The sequence below is a fragment of the Myodes glareolus genome, chromosome 4, assembly GCF_982192425.1.
Source record: "Myodes glareolus chromosome 4, mMyoGla1.1, whole genome shotgun sequence".
Lineage (NCBI taxonomy): Eukaryota > Metazoa > Chordata > Mammalia > Rodentia > Cricetidae > Myodes > Myodes glareolus.
In genome coordinates, this window is record NC_142029.1 from 39,055,248 (window position 1) to 39,071,108 (window position 15,861).

The 15,861-nt window shown below is 44.7% G+C and overlaps 1 protein-coding gene across 4 annotated transcripts in view; it reads right to left on the minus strand.

The window, feature by feature from the left end:
- Window positions 1-15,861, minus strand: part of Filip1 (filamin A interacting protein 1) — a 214,136-nt gene that overhangs the window by 113,665 nt on the left and 84,610 nt on the right. Inside the window, exon 1 of one of the 4 annotated variants that reach the window (XM_085689449.2) lies at window positions 3,595-3,719. The exons of the other annotated variants lie outside the window; for them this stretch is intronic. The gene's annotated coding sequence lies outside the window, so the exon portion shown is untranslated. Of the gene's footprint in view, window positions 1-3,594; window positions 3,720-15,861 lie in introns of those variants that run through there. 4 annotated transcript variants of the gene reach the window in all.

A 15,861-nucleotide genomic window follows, 5' to 3' on the forward strand; every position in this document is an offset into this window, starting at 1 on the left:
TTTGCAACATGGACACCATTCTTCTTTACCTTGCAGCCACTCCATCTCAGCTCACCAAAAAACCCCAAAACCTCGTGCAATGAGTTTGGAGCCGTGGAGTTTGTACTCCCAACTGTCCTAATCCTTTATGCCATTAACTCTTCAGATCCAAAAGGGTCATCACCCTGCACAAGTCACCTCTCCAAGTGACAATTTCCTCATCTGTAAAATGGGGATAATAAGGTTCAGACGCATTGTTCACTGAGTGGCGTGATGTCGCAAGCTTGTATTCTCTGTGTATGGGAAAGTCTTTCCTGGCAGTATCATGGCAGAAAGCACCAGTCAGTGGCAGATTAACTGTTGAGGTTTCAGATACCTGTGAATCCTGTCATGTAGTTAAGCACTAGGGACAGGGCCGCTTTAGGTTCTGCCGTGAGCATCTAGGACTAGGATTGGCAAACTGTGTATGCAGACAGTGAATATTTCACACTTTGTAAGCTATATGACTTCTGATGCTTCTACTCAGCTCTGCTGCATGCAAGAGGCCATCACAGATGGCACAGAAGTGGCCAGCTGTGTCTCTGGGTGATCTCTAGCCCTCACTTTGCCAACTGTGATCTATTGATGGGGTGCATCTAAGCTGGAAAAGAGCAGTTTCCACCCCTCTCCATTCTATTCCCAGTCGCTGTAATTTGAAAAAGTTAGAACAGAGTGAGAGAAAAGATAGGGCAGTCACGATGCTCTCCGTCCCTCCCTCCTCCTCTTTCAGATACATGGCTGAAGGAATGAACATAAAAGGAAATGAATTCCCGGTGAAGTTTTGCGGCTACAACTCAAGAGGATTCCCACTGGCACTGGTCTGTGTCGTGAGATATGCAAACATTTAATACAGATTTAGCAGTCTGTGCCGCTAGCACCACTGGGCGTGTGTAAGAGACACAGAAGTGGCCAACTGCTCAGTAAAGCTGGAAGGCATGCTGGATAGGAAGCTGGCATGCTAACACAAGTCATTGGTACAGGGGGCTCTCAAGGTGAACCAGCAGAATTGGGGTTGAGATGGAAGGTGCTGGGTGTCTGTGGCGCAGGTGTGAATTGGGATGGCGCTCCAGGGATGTCAGGAGAGGCAGAGGGCTTCACCAAGAGTAGTGGGGTTATGTCAGCAGGGCTCATACTGGGAGATGACAGCAGTGAGCACAGCAGCCTTCCCTGTCCTCTGAGATGAGCAGCCACACAGGCCCCTGCTTCTTGAGAATAATTATTCATTTCCTTTTTCTTTTTTTTTTTTTTTGGACATGTATCATGCAGCCAAGGATCTTTGAACTCCTGTTCCTCTTGCCTTCACCAAGCATGTGCTACAGGCCTGGCTTGAAATTCTTAATTATCCTTGGACACCTACCTTCCACATTTTCATTTTTCACGAGGCTTTTTAATTATACAAGCAGTCCTGACAGCAGCCAAGAGCCGCTCTAGCCCAGACAAAAGCTGGGCCACCTGCTGCTTCTAGCAGACCCCTCTCCCCTGCCACCAGTGTAAAGGGCTTCATTTACACCCCAAAATATGAAAGAGACTTTGAGAGAGGAGACAAGAAGACTGAAATGGAATTTTAATTTCACCTCAGACTAAGTCAAGCTGATAATAGTGAGTTTACCAGCAAATATTCAGGTTAACTTCCCTGCCTAAGGAGGGATTTAGGGGAAGGAGCTCAAAAGAGCTAAAGAGCAAAGTTGAAACCAGTCATGAGATAGCGAGTGAGCCAGGAAGCTGGATCTGTGGATAAAGGTGGTTCCACGGAACTGGTGGTCTGAGCTTTCAATCTCTGGAACCCAAGGGAGAAGGAGAGAACTGACTTCTCACAGTTATCATCTGATTTCCATACATGTGCCATGGCATGTGCGTGCACACACATACAGATATACAATACACATATACATCATACACAAACATTACCATGGCAAAAATAAATATAATTTTAAAAACAAAGAAAGAAATAAGGTAGTAAAATTGTGCCCTGAAAGTTTTTTTGGTGGGACAGGTGTCTTAACTTCAAATTTGAAATATGAAAATGCATATGGTTTTATTAACTGTAAGTATAGAAGGATGTTCAGACCATGAATGCAACGTCTTCCTTTACGTATCATCATGCTCAGGTAGTCTGGGGTAGAGCTATTCCTGCTTCAAGGCCGTCAGATCCCTGGAGTGATGTGGGATTTCCCCTCTGTATGCTATGAATACCATTGTTAATGAAGAAAATGTCTTAGGCCTGCACAGGGCAGAATAGTTAGACAGGGAAAACTAAACTGAATGCTGGGAGAAAGGAGGCAGAGGCAGGGAGGAGTCATGGAGCCGCTGCCAGAGACAGACATGGTGAAATCTTGCTGGGAGGCCACAAGCCTCATGGTAAAATATAAAATAATGGAAATGTGTTAAATTAAGATGTAAAAGCTAGTAAATAAGAAGTTAGATCTAATAGACCAAGCAGTGATTTAATTAATACAGTTTCTGTGTGGATATTTCAGGGCTGAGCACCTGGGAATGAGCAAGTAACCTCTGACAACACTGGAGGACTTGTGTGCATAGACTGCCATCATTAGTAAATTCATTATGATATAATATAATTATAATATTACAATATAATATAACAAAGGCAATAGGCGCTCACACCTAAATGACCTTCATGCAATAATTTACCAAACAGAAATTTAAGTCTATCCTTTCTTTTAAATAGAGAAAGCTTTGGGCATACTTTAGTAACCGTCTCATAGCTGAGAATTAAGTGAGTTTGATACAGAATTGCTCCTGAGATGATAAGAAATCAGAAACACGCAAAGGCAGAAGGCTGTGGAGCTGGGCACAAGTGCGAGCTTTGGAGAATGAGGTTTGTTTGCTGTTGCTGCAGTTTTTGTTTCTGTTCTTTTGAGCAGGGTCTCACTTATTCAGGCCGGTCTCGAACTCAGCCTATGACTTTGTGCATCCTTAGGAAAGCACTCTGCCTACACAGCCTCACCCCTATCTGACGTTTCTGAGTGGTGGCATTCAGCAGATTCCTAGGGAATGGATGAGCTCCTTCCAGCTGAGGCAGGGAGACACAGGTGCCAGGTGCCTGAGGAGGAGCCATGACGGGAATGTCAAACTGGAGGACAAGCACAGGAAAATCGCAAGCCTTCACAAGATCACAGCAGGTTAATATGGAGCTTGCATTTCCAGCCTTTCTATTGCCCTGCCATCCTGTCATGTCAAGAAAAAAAAAATAGCTTTTTTAGGAACCATGGCAACTAAATACTGGAAGCGAGGGCAGAGGAAGGTCAAGGAATGTTCTATAGTTACACATCAAGAAAGTACAAAACACAGGTTATTTTTAAATTGGGCTCTACGCCAATAGTTTTCATGTCTAAAAATTAAGATGCGCATAAATAGTAAAGCCTGTTTCTCATGTAGCCCTGAGGGGGAAGAAAACTTTCCCAGTAATCCAATACTACCTTATTTCCATCAGCTGCCCTTCAAGCCGACAAAAATGCCCCAAGTGAGCGTTTTCCAAATTTGTCACCAGGGAGGGCATCCTTCCCTTCCTCCCTTGCTCTCTGCCACCTCTGTTTTTGGTCCACAGGCATGACTCACCAGCCACAGGATGCAAAGGGGGCTGCTCTTCTGGGACTGCGGAGCTGTTTGCCATCAGTACCCGCTTTCTCTCTCCTAATGACACTTGTGGCCACCAACGAAGATTTACCTGACAGCTGTCAACCAGAAGGAAGGTGTGGCCTGCTTGCACACTGAGTCTCCCCCACCGCACAGCCAACCATCCTCGGTAGGCCAATCAGCCGACAGATTAGGGCTCATAGGCCAACTGAGGTAATGGCCCAAACTCCTCTCTGTCCTTTCTCTATCCTGGTGCCATGGGAATGTGTCCAATGATGGACAAAAATATGTCTAAGAGGAGATATAAAGGACAAGTTCCCCAAATCAAAACCTCAGAAGAGGAATTTTTAATGAAAAAATCTCTTAAATTATTCTAAATGAAAGATCACAACATATATGAACTGTGTAGAAACAGTAGAAATAGAGATTTTTTTAGAAATATTATAAAACAGATTTTTGTTTGAGCTAATATCCTAGCCAGGACTAAGAGTTAGGGTTTTCCATTTATTGATAGATTTCTACCTAAAATGTAAAGCTTTGCACAGTGTTTGGTCGATGGCTCAGACTTACCCACATAGTTACTCTGTTCCTCATGAGTTTTTTTCATCTGTATATTGAAAAACACCAAGCCGTATGTATGTATGTATGTATGAATGTATGTATGCACTAATACGTTAAGCTAAGTTTGAGAGCAGACTGGATAACAGAGACAGATAGTGTGATTTGCGAGAGCAAACGTCAAAGTCCGCTTTACTGTGTTTACTGGTGGTCTGTGAGTGCCAGGCATTTGGTAGCAAAAGAAAGCAGTGGTGGTTATTTTACGGGAGGCTTCGCAGTCCAGGGAAATCGTTGCTGATGAGAAGGGAAGTCGTGGGCTGAGCTGGAAAAACTGCAAAGTTCTTTTGCTTCTTCTAGCTCATTGGCTAACGGAGTTGCTTCCAGGTCAACTCTTACATTACTTTATTATTAAAATGAGTTTATATTCCTATTGCAAATCAGTTCTACAAAAAAAAATATTTAAAAGTATCTTCCCTGGGCAGGGCACTGTAAGTTTTTCGCACAGGTCTTAATTCTTAGTGTAGTCAATTACAAACTGGAAATGTACTCTGTATTCTAGAGACTGGTTGGTCTGAAACCAAACTTGAATCATAACAGAAGGGTAACTCATAAGGTCCTGAGAAAAGCTTTGTGCATTTTTCTTCAGAGGAGGCTTCTCTTTCATTTCCACTTTGGAATAGGAATGAATAAATTGTTGTTGGAGTTTAATTAATAAAGTCATTGCCCCCACCTGTAATCCCCGCACTCAGGAGGCTGAGGCAGGAGAATTACAAGTCCAAGGATAGCTTCTATTATATAATGTAGTCTAAGCAAGCCTGGGCTACATAGTGATACCTTAATTTAATTTTTAAAAAGCAAATCATGTCTGAGTCAACACAGATTCCACAGTTTTTGCCTCTTGGTTTCACAGAACAAGAATTAAAATCAGATCCCTGCATTAGAGTAACCTGGACGTAACCTTTGACCTCCCAAATGCCGCTTCCATTTATGACTAATGATCTCCAAGTTTTCCTCAAAAACCCTTAACAGGCCATTTTCAGAAGACTTCAGGAGGAAAGTGAGGAGCTGGGTTCCTACCGCTGTTCTGACAGCTGGAGAGACGGCTTTCCTCTCCTAGTCTGTTTCGGCCACACAGCCTCCCTGTCATCACTGAGGGGGCTAAGATTCCATCAGTGGTACCAAGGAAGAACAGACTCCAAAGCCCCCATGGTTTAACTCCAACACACCTGAACTTCCTCTGTGCCAGGAGCGCCAGTAGAGCCAGAATCTCAACAATCAGGTTCCCAGGGACCACAAGAACAGTAGAGTTGCCACAGTTTGCCTGAGGGTCTCAGAGGTAGAACAGCTGTGACATCCGAGCTTCTGGTGAGGACGGGAAATCCAGCTGAAGAAAGTGCCCTTTGCCATACATTGGGGTTTATACTTAGTGGAGCTTTGAAAGACTGCTCCTGGATATACGAGGCAGAGAGCACCTTGCTCCTAAGCTACCTTCCTAATGCTGACACCAGAGGATTTTCCTAACACATTTGCCCTGTCATCTTGTGCTGATGACCTGAGGGCAGTTTGGTGAAGTTTAACTGGACACATCTTTAGGGAATAAGCTTGGAAGGAATAAGGCAAGGGAGGGAAGGAGTGAAGGAAGATGTGAGGAGAGAGGAAGGGAGGAAGCGAAAGACAAAGGCCACCCCACCCCACAAACCACCCAGCCTTGACTGACAGCATCTGCAGATCTGCATGCTGTAAAAACTCCACATGACACATTTCTAGCTACCACCACGCCGAGATGGGAGAGTGGAACCCATTCAGCCTGAGACCATGGCCCTCTGGCTGTAGTCTTCCACTGAGCAAAGGCCCAGTGGCTCTCAGCCTCGACTCCCTGGTCTCACTTCTCTGTGAATCCCGAATCATCATGGAAGGTTGCCCACACAACACCAAGTAAGGCATTATGAAGACAGCCCCGAAAAGACAAGCTTGGCATTGCTCCCTGCTCTCTTCACTTCGCCCTCCAGCTGGGATAAGAACAGCTCACGCTGGCCAGCCAAACCTCTGAATATAATCCAAAGTATTATAGTTATTTAAAGTCATATTTCTGTTCCAAAACAATGGAGGAGCACAGAGGAGGAGAGGAGAAGCCAGAAGGAAATCGCTGCTCTCTTAAAAGTATGTGACAATAAGCTGGGAAGAAAAGCTCTCGATTGTGCAGGGACAAACTTAAAACAAACGGCCTCTGTAAAGAAAACAGGCTGGAGTTTGAACCGAAGTCAAAGTTTTGTTCTTGTTTTCCTTTCTTTTATTAGAAATAAAACTCAGTTCACGAGGATGCTGGCCTGCTTGTCTTCCTCACACCCGTCATTTTGGGAGGCCTCTTGGCCAGAGACGCCTCACGTGAGAGCCCGGGCCTGTGATATTTCTGTAACAGTTACTGATATGTTGATGTAGTCAGGGATCGCTCTGTGCTCACGATGAGGTAACGGCCTCAAGCACAGTCCAAAGAGATGATGTCAAAGGTATATATACACACAAACAAACAGTGACCTTGAAGCTTCCAGTGCGTGGCACAGAGCTGCGCTCCCTGGTCAGGGTTCTTCGTGATTCGTGAAGAACACGTTTGTGCTGGAGGAAAACTGTTGTCAAAACCAGGAATTAGTCATCAGTAAGATTGGCTAACAGGCTACCCAAGCATTCCAAAGCCATTAACTGCTGATTATCTCAGAAATTAACTGCTTGGTTTTCCCTCAATTTCTGTAGAAAGCCACTAAAACCACTAACTCGTCTTTTTCATGGGGCTAACCTATGAGATTCAAGAACACATTAATGGAAAGGGGAGATTTCAGAGAGGGTCCCGTCCTCATCAAGGCTGCCCTAACCATGTGCGTTGTAACAAGTCCCGGGTTGTCCCTGTGGCACAGTGACTGCTGAAAGGCAGCCAGTATCACTGTCAGCAATGACAGAATATTCACATTTCAGCTGAGTTTAGTTGTATGCCTTCTTCGGGATCCTTCCAGGCAGGAGATAGCTGTCAAAGATGGTTAAGGCTTCATCAGAACTCGTGGACGGCTACAAAGCTAAAAGAACACAGCGCCGTGACTGCATCATCCACCCAGCTGGGTTGGGAATTCAACATCTGCCCCGAGTAGCTGGCAGCACATCTCGTCAACAGCAACAGAGGAGCGTGCACAGCTGCAGATGTTGCCTTTCTCTTCCTGTCCTCCATCACTGTACCGCACAGTGATTAGAAAGCATAAGATAAATTTAACGGAAGTGTAAAAATGGAAGCAGAAATTGTACCGATTTTGTCTGCACATGATAGCTCTGCCGCACTCCCCACGGCTTTCGTCCCACAAGATCATAGGCTGCTTGCAGGCAAACGCAGTCTGAGTCACTTTCGTGATAACTGCACCGTTAGCACCGGGCTTAGAGCAGACAAGTGGTATGTCTTTGTGTAGCAGAATTAGGTGGTTGGGGGGAAACAAAAGTCAGGGTATGCACACATGGTCGCGTGGACGCTTCCGCATTACAGACTCCTACAAAGGTGTCTCTTTTCAAGGACGAAATAGACTGAGTGTGAAAGTATGGTACAAACTCTCAGAAGTTCTTGGAATTCTAAGGCCCCTATGAGAATGAGAAGCTATGGAATCTCCAGTGGGATGAAGAAAAAAGGGGAGAAGAGGGCTGGTAAAATGGCTCCTCAGCGGGGAAAGGCGCTTGTCCTTACACTATGTAAGCCTGAAAATCTGAGTTCCATCCCTGGAACATAAAGGTGAAAAGAGAGAACCAACTCTGAAGGGTTGTCCTCTGGATCTACGCACACATAGCACTACAAACGGCACACACTCATGCAAGCGCACAAGAATAATAACGTTTAAATGAAAAAGGATGAAGAATTTGTACGATTTACAAGAAATTATAGAAAAACAAGGCAAACCAACAAGGGCTGAAAAGGTTAATAACAAAGCAGATAAATTCTGAATGACTTCATTGGGAAAGCTTGGGTTGTGAGCAAGCCGTGGACCAACTTGATAGGCTAATCTCCCCATATAACCTCTGATGAATTCCTCCATCTCTCTGAATCCTCCCCCACAGCACCGGTACAGAGGGCCTACATGCTAGTAGTCTTAGCAGTCTGTGGAGAGGAGCAGAGCTGAACTACTAAATACTCGGAGAAAAAGGACTCATGGAGGAGAACAAGCAAATGTGAGCGGGACGAGAGAGGCAGATCCAAGCTTTCTACGCTATGCAAATGTGAGAACTTCTGAGAAGAAGAAGGTGGACAGGCACTGGGCAGTCAAAAGGAAGCCATCCTTGATAAGATTTTTCCTACATAGATTTACTGATCTGGTAGTGTGCACGTGTGTAGGCAGGCACACTAGTGTGTGAGCAAGCACATGTGTATAGACAGGCACATGGTGGTGGGGGCAGAGGACAGGCATGGAAGCTGGTCCTCTCCTTTTACCATGTGGATCCAGAGATCAAACTCAGCTCTTCAGTCTTGGTTGCAAGAGCCTTTAGGCTTTGGGTCATTTTCATCAGTCCCCAAACAAAGCTATTCTTAACATATAGAATAAATGGAATATATTCAACCTTTGGGAAAAGTCAAGAACTCAGGTTTGCCAGGCGATGGTGGTGCACACCTTAATCACAGCACTCGAGAGGCAGAGGCAGGCGGATCTCTGCGAATTCGAGGCCAGCCTGGTCTGCAAGAGCTAGTTTCAGAACAGGCTCCAAAACTACAGAGAAACCCTGTCTCAAAAAAAAAAAAAATTAAAAAACCCTTCAGGCTTGAAAGGATTTAAATGAATAAATGGATGATCACTTTATAATAATAGGACCTTTAAAAGTAGTTAGAAGTATTAGGAATAACATTAGCCTTCAAATACCATGTCCTTCAAATAAAATGTAAAAATTCACTGTTGAATCTGGGAGTGAAGTTTGGTAGTTCAGGCAACATTGCCTATGTGTGATGCTCTGTGTTCAGTGCCTAGAACCACATTTTTTAAAAGTCCTTAGGGACAAAGTTGAAGCAGCTGTGCATTCAAACAAAAGCATAGTAAATTCTTCCCAGTACTGAAATAGAAATTAAGCTGTTATCAAGAACTATCTCCTTGATTGGGCCTTCCGCCACACCTGGGCAACAGTAGCGCTGGCCCTGAAGGGGTAGAGATGGGAGATCTGGGGACAGGAAAGCAGGAAAACTGGCCCCACCCCTTCCTTGTTCACTGCTGCAAAGGGTGAACACGCAAGGCAATGCAGGAGAGCTCACCCTGGTGGTGAGAACAAGGGAAAGCTGGCGGACTGACCAACCTGCCCAGGCCCAGGCCCAGGCCCAGACCCAGGCCCAGGCCCAGGGCCAGGGTTATGGGTTGACCCATCCCAATATCCACCCCATCTGTGATCTGCTTGAGCACGAAAAGGCACCAGGCCTGTAGACCCAAAGCTGCAGGATCTCCACAACACAGGGCAACAGCAGCATAACCAAGAGGAGTTCCAGTGAGGGCCCAGCATCGATAGTGTAGCAGAAACCAGAGGCCTTGATCCAGGCCAAGGACTCTCTGCAATGAACATTTGCAAGTAAAGTTTTATGGACAAAAAAGAAAGAAAGAAAGAAAGAGAGAGAGGGAGGGAGGGAGGAAGGGAGGGAGGAAGGGAGGTCTCCCCAAAGTAACCTAAGTGGGTACGCAATGCTGTTCTCAGAAGCCACCGGTTATTAAATGAAAATAAGAGTGTCAGGTGTGGGCTACCACCCCACGAGTCATCGTTCAAGGAAAAAAACAGAAAATAATCACAAAATAATGCAAGCCGCTGCCATTGCTTTCGGTTGCCCACCAGAACTGGGCGACAACACCCTACTGGAAGACAGCGCACACTTAGCTTGCGGGACATGGAGAACTCAAGCAAGAACTGGCCTGGCAACATCTCCCTAACATCTAGCTGTAGAGTGCTTTAAGGTGCCATGAGAGCTGCTGGGGGGAAATGGTTAGCAAAGGTTTGGCTCCGCTGGGAAGACTCTGAGAGACCGTACATACAATGGCATGACTCCTAGGGGAAGCAGGTAAGCAGCCACTTTCTGATCGGACTTGAGGCCCACTCCATGGAAGGGAATTCCTATCTGGTACTGTAAACCTGAACAAAAGCCCATGTCCCATGGGAAGTTCAAAGGCCTCAGGGGGGAACTATTATTGTTGGATCGCTAAATACACATGGCACTAAACTACCTTCTACGTATTTATCTATTACCTATAGGTTAGTGCTGCTCTCTGCCTTCGAGAAGCCTCTTTTTTTTTTTTCAGTAAGTGATGGGTAACACAGAGATTCATAACTGAGAATAAGTGACTGTTGAGTGCCCAGCGCTAAAGAGAACTTCTCTGTTGTCATCCCCTACACTCCAAAGCTGAGGGAACGTTGGAGAAGAAGGGTCAGAAAGAACGTAAGCACTGAAAGATGGTGCGGAATGTCGCAAAGAGCTGTTTTCCGGAAATAATGCGGCTATTGCACCCTGACTTCCCAGCAGCAGGAGTTTGCCTGCACAAGTCTGGGTCCATCAACAAGTATGTCACGGATGGGAGAAGAGCTCATGAGGCCCCTACCTTTTCTGAGGAGTGACAGGCAAGTTAATGGCTCCTTGGGCATGGAGGTCATCATAGTCCGCAGTGGTGCATTGCCTGGTAATTGTCCTTCCTCAAGTAAATAATTCCCTATTCGCATTTGTGCAGGCAATTCTAATTAAATGCAATGGGATATGCGTGCACATGTGTGCATACACACACACCAAAGACAGAGACAGAGATGGAGACAGAGAAGGAGTGGAAGAGGGAAGGAAGGAGGGAGGGAAAGCTGGAAGGTACAGCCCTTGGCCTTGGCTGTAGCAGCTGTGGTGACGAATGGTAGGAGCCATGGTAGGCGAGGAGGCAGCACCTTGGTGGTGGAGCTGATTTCTGGGGTTCACCAGATGACTGATTTCTTCCCACAGATCAGAAAGTACACATGGTATTCATCGTGCGCCACCTCCCAGACTACACACTGTTTGGTGGGGCAGCTACAGCCTAGACCAGCTACCATCCCTCTCCATGACCTGGACCAGTCACCTCTTCCTGAGTCACAGTTATGTCACCTAGACAAGGCGGTGAAAATGGCTGATGGGAAGGCCTGCCACAGTTTCTACCAGGAGGAAAGAATGGAAATGCGCCAATATCTCTCACATTTTCACCACTGGTGACAGACTTAGGACACATACTGAGTAAAGGTGCCTGCATCTTGACAGGTCTGAGACTCCTGATGTTACCAACACAGAGGCAGCTAGGATGAAAAGGAATCCAGATACATTAGCTTTACAAATACCTTCATTTTTTCCAGTAGCTATTACTGTAAAGTATGCACGGATATTTATGGACTTATGAATCATGAACTCTTAAGATGATTTTATCAACATCATCCAAAAAGCCAAACTTTGTTTGAAATGCCTTTTGTGTGGATATAATAATGACTGGTGATAAATTTTATCATTAGATTGTTTAGCAATGTGCCTAATCCCCCAACCCCATTGTTTTCTGCAAGCCAGACCTTTATTCCTTTATTTCTGTCTGAAATTATTCTATACTCAGTGCTGGTAATTAAACAAGAGTGGTGTGCTGACTGACTATGCCACTGGAGCTCCCCTACCCCCGGGCATATTTACCTTTTTGTAGGAAATGAGAATCATGCCATAGCCCTAAGATACCTATGAGCTAGTTCACAGAAAGGAGAAGCTTACAAGAAAAGCATCTGGCCAAATCATTGAGGGCCAGGGGGTAGTTCAGTTGTAGAACATTTAATTCCTGTACTACGGAGAAAGGAAAAGAAAACGAATAGTTAGCCAGTTAGACAAAACTCGTTGTTGGGGAGATTATATAGCTTTGTGCCGCCGGTCCGCTGACTTCTGACTCCAGCTCCCCTGGTCGACGGAGGAAAGGCCATCCTCTGTTTCTATGGGCGTCTGACCTGGGTCTCTAGACTTAAAGATCACCCTTGCACCTCGTTGCCCTTGCGGTGCCTCCTGCTCTGCTCTGTGATGGTGGATGATGAAGCTCCTTACAGCTACTGGGTCTGCTCTGTACCCACTTCCTGCTCCTGTCCAGCCTGACTATTAGTGAAGCACTGGGACACCCACTGCAGCAGGACTCACCAGTAGTGGGCTCACTGCAGTCGATAGGGCAGCAGAGCCTGCCTTAGCTTAATATATTGAATATACGGGAAATCGAACAACCAGGCACTGAGACCTGTGGTACCTGTGGGCAGAGTCGGGGGGGGGGCCAATTTTCTTGCTTGTAGCTGCAGATGAAGATCACACTTTTGTGTAGCTTCTAACCCTGGTCTGCAGTGACCAGGAGAATGGAACAAGTCAAGATCCCTGATTTGTAACGTTGGGCAAGTCTGAGAAGTAAAGATCACACTGACTGTTCCAGAGGGCTCTGGTGAGGTGGTGAATGTTAGAAACCCAATAACCGTACTCCCTGAGCCTTAACCTTGTCTCTTCCTCAGATGTAGCCTAGCTTCCATTCTGATCATTTGTCAAGTTTGTGAGTCTCAAACATGAAATAAAAAGTTATGATTATTTACTTTAAAATATACCTTCCAGGGACTGGGATGAGGGGAGACACACATGGATCTCTCTGGGAGGGAGAAATAGAATAGATGTTATGGGTGGACTGGAGCAGGGAAGGCAGGACAACCAGGGGAAATTAGAACAGAAGCTATCAGGTGGAAAGCGGGAGGGGAGATGGGCTTGAGAGGAGAAATTAAGGGAAGGGAACTGGAATTGAAGGGCATTTGAGGGACAGTATGGAAATTTCCTATAATATATAAAGGCAATCCCAATGAAGTCTCCAAATAATAAGGGAGATGGGACCACTTCTGGCCATCTCTTGTCACAAATGAAGTTTCCGGTACTGGAACTAGGTTTCATCCATTTGAATTGTTGGCCAAAAAGATCCCATAGAAATCCCTAAGCAACTCAGGCTGTTGCCAAGACAATAGGTTGCTCTCCACAAACTGGCAGCAAGGTCCTACTGCTGAAGATAACACTCACACAACTCACTGAACATAGAGAGGTTTGAGCTGGTGCCTGCATAAAACTTTTACACCCATGTGCCAGTGCCTTCGACACAGAAAGTATTTGCAGCCAACCAAAAGAGAAACATAAACATCAACCAAACCATAAAATCTTTGTTCTACAATCTGTCTTGCCTGCAAAACATGCTAGGGCAATAGTGGCAGAAGCCTTATGAGTGTAACCAACTGATATCTGATTTGACTTAAAGCCTACATCATGAGCTGAAATTCATAGCTGACACTGCTCAGCTGACCAAGAACAAGAGACTAGATAACCTGGAGACAGAGGGTAAAACCAAGTACTAGTAGTCTAAAACAAATGAGTGAATGAATGAATGAATGAATGAATAGAATTTAAAAAATAAAACAAAATACTTCCTATTGATTTCTTCGCGAGGCAGTAAATTTTATTTTCTGTATATATTCCTCAATAAATCATTGGGGGTTTTTTGGTTATTGTTGTTTAAGTATAAGGGGGAATTTGTTGAGAAGACAAAAGAGTTTGGTGGGAGGAGACGTGAAAAGATAAAAGGATGGGGAAATATAATCAAGGTACATTTTTATATAAAATTGTAAAAGGATAAATGAACAACAAAAAAGAAGAAATAGATCCCAATTAAAAACAGAAGAAATATCAGCAAACCTTTCCTACTGTAGTCAGGAGACCAGCTAATGAATATTTCTTGAGAACTTATTCAATTCAAAGTATTATGGCCACTCTACCTCACTCCATTCCCATGAAAAGAAAACATACATAGTGGTGAGCAATAGAGGAATTGCTTAGCACTGACCCCTGACCTCTTCAGGCATACATACGCAGAAATATAAACCTACATACACATGTGCACATACACATGCATGCCACACACATGTACACACACACACACACACACACACACAAACCCTTCTCAAAATGAGGCTAAAATGACTAACTGAAAGAAAGCCGACTATAAATGTTTATGTCCAAGCATTAACATTTTAACTACCAATCATCTATTTTGAATGGAATGAGTCAAAGAAGTAAACAATTAAAATGTATTTTCAAATGTACCAGTTTTCTTTAGTTTTTCCGAAAAGCTTCAAGAAGCACTTTGCTAACATATGATCTGACCTAGTTTTGTGGACGATGACCGTGCATTGTAGGCCAGTTCCAGCAGCACCTATGATGTGCTGGTCCTGGGCAGCTCACTTCCCTTCTCCCTGTGAAAACAAGGAGTGGACCACTGCTGACCCACAGGCTACGTGCAGCCTGTGAACATACCCCGATTACCCAGTGTGTTCGGAAATTTTGGAAATTACAATTTCAAATACAGATTAAAACTTGTATTGTTAGCAATAGAGGGTCCATTTTCCTAGGTAGCAATAAAACGGGAGAAGCAAGCAAACCTCTTATCCTCTTTTGATAGCGCCCTAGATGCATTCCTGGCTTGTTAACTGCCTCTCATCACTTGGGCATCTAAGTTTTCGGGAAGCACATTACCTTAAATGTCCTTCAATTTTCACATTTTTACATTAAGCTGAACCACACAGACACAACAAAAGGTCATCTAACCTCACTAAGCCTCAGGTGTAGTTTAATTTGGGAATGACAGTAATCACTTCTGACTCCTTCCTGAGCATTATGGGGCCAGGGTGAAGTAATGAACAGGAGCAGCTTGGCTCAGAGCCTCCCGTGTGGACAGTGTTTAATAAACAGGGGAAGTGACAACTAAGGCAAGCAGCGAGGAACATAACGAATGACTCAATCCTACAATGATCAGTGCAGCCCATGGAAAATGAGCCTGTTGACTCCTCTCTTCCGTATGATTTTAAAACTCAGAGCTACGTCTCTCACTTTCAGATGCACTCTGCTCTGTTAGCCCTGAGCACACTGGGATCCCTACATGGTGGGCAGCAAGCTGAAAACATCGTTCTCCGCGTGACTCTTCTTCTGGTGGAACCACCTGTAAATATTGCATTTGTGTAAGCTGTGACCCCACTCATTGGCTTTGGTAGGTCTGCTGTCCACCACAGGTGACCCTTGTTAAACACAAATGCCCAACCGAGCAGAAAACTGTGCTGAGTCACAGTCGAGTCTACATGGGCCCATGAGAGCTTTGTCCTTGGCATCCCAACCATTTCAAGCTGCTAAAGAATCTATCTATCACGTTACATCCTACCTTGTAAGATCAGCCATGCACTTCTGGGACTATGGCTGCTTTCGTAATGAAACTGAAACAGCCTCGCTTAGGTGTATGACCGCCCCAGATCTGTCTAAAGTTTGAGATGCATTTTTCAAGTAACTTTGATTTGTAAAATTGTTAATTTGTAGAAGAGAAACAGTTCTAACCCAACAATACTCTAGGCAACAAAATTTAAGGAAATGTAATTTGTGATCCTTTTGGGGAGTTGTTTTATTGTTTTGTTTTACTTATAAAGGTATCAATATGATTTAAATTACAGCAGACTTTGCATCTAATTAAAGAGAACCCAGCAATCATAAAGGGAGTCTGATTGATCATCATGAGTTTGAAGCCTAGACAAAATGGGCAAAGTTGACAACTGGAAACAAATCAGTGCAGTCACCTTTCAGCCTGACCTGTGTCCTCTTCCTCTCACCTCTTTAAC